The sequence below is a fragment of the Otolemur garnettii genome, unplaced genomic scaffold, assembly GCF_000181295.1.
Source record: "Otolemur garnettii isolate 467f Iridium unplaced genomic scaffold, OtoGar3 scaffold00267, whole genome shotgun sequence".
Lineage (NCBI taxonomy): Eukaryota > Metazoa > Chordata > Mammalia > Primates > Galagidae > Otolemur > Otolemur garnettii.
Genome location: NW_003852662.1, coordinates 254,213 through 255,596, shown reverse-complemented (window position 1 = coordinate 255,596; position 1,384 = coordinate 254,213). Strand labels below are relative to the sequence as shown.

The 1,384-nt window shown below is 38.3% G+C and overlaps 1 pseudogene; it reads left to right on the top strand.

Annotated features, from left to right (window-relative positions):
- The first annotated feature begins 311 nt into the window (after window positions 1-311).
- LOC100954171 lies at window positions 312-1,130 on the top strand (annotated as a pseudogene).
- The last annotated feature ends 254 nt before the right edge of the window (window positions 1,131-1,384 follow it).

The window sequence follows — 1,384 nt, the reverse complement described above, 5'->3', positions numbered from 1 at the left end:
ACCATGTAATTTTTTCTTCTTTGGTCGGTGAATATGATTAATTACATAGATTAATTTTCAAATATGTATAATTTTACATGGCTGACCTATTTTTTCATTATTTTCTTAATTTTGAACAAATATGAAATAAAATACTTTTCTATATTTTTTCAAAATAATAAAAACATGACACAGACATCTAAAAACCTAAGCAAAGTGTAAGCAATCAGGTACTCCCGAAAATATTTGGCAGAAGGACATATTGTTTACATGGTCAAGAAGAGAAATTATTTAGAAAGTGCCATACAGAGTTCTCTTTCCCGTCTTGCAAGATGGCGGGTGAAAAAGTTGAGAAGCCGGTTTCTAACGTGAAGAAACCTGTTAATAAAAAGAAGAGGCCTAAGGCCAAGAAGGGGCTGCCCCACTGCAGCTGAAATCCTGTTCTCATCAGAGGAATAGGCAGATATTCCCGATCTGCCATGTATTCCAGAAAGGCGATGGATAAGAGGAAATACACAGCAGCTAAATCCAAGATTGAAAAGAAAAGGAAGGCGAAGGTCCTCACTACTGTTACAAAACCAGTTGGTGGGGACAAGAATGGTGGTACTTGTGTGGTTAAACTTTGCAAAATGCCTAGATACTACCCCACTGGAGATGTGCCTTGAAATCTATTGAGCCAGGGCAAAAAACCATGTAGTCAGCATGTGAGAAAACTCTGATCCAGCATCACACCCAGAACCATTCTAATTATCCTCACTGGGCCCCACAGAGGCAAGAGAGTGGTTTTCCTAAAGCAACTGGGCAGTGGCTTGCTACTTGTGACTGGACCTCTGTCCCTCAATCGAGTTCCTTTATGAAGGGCACACCAGAAATGTGTCATCGCCACCACCACAAAAATTGACATCAGTAATGTTAAAATCCCAAAGCATCTTACTGATGCTTATTTCAAGAAGAATAAGCTTCGGAAGCCCGGACACCAGGAAGGTGAGATCTTCACCACAGAAAAAGAGAAATCCGAGATAACAGAACAGCACAAGTTTGATCAAAAAGTTACGGACTCGCAAATTTTACCAAAAATCAAGGCTATTCCTCAGCTCCAAGGCTACCTTGCTCTGACAAATGGAGCTTATCCTCATAAAATGGTGTTTTAAATTTCTTAAAAAGAACCTAATTAAATGATAATAGATTTAAAAAGAAAAGTGCAATACAGTAGTACTCAATCCTGGCTTCACAACAAAAACAGATAGGAAACTTTTACAAAATACTTTTGACTATAGGTTAATTGCTCTGATAGGGGTTTCAAGCATTCATATTTTTATTTATTTATTTTTGAGACAGAGTCTCACTTTGCTGCCCTTGGTAGAGTGCTGTGATATCATAGCTCACAGCAACCTCAAACTCTTAG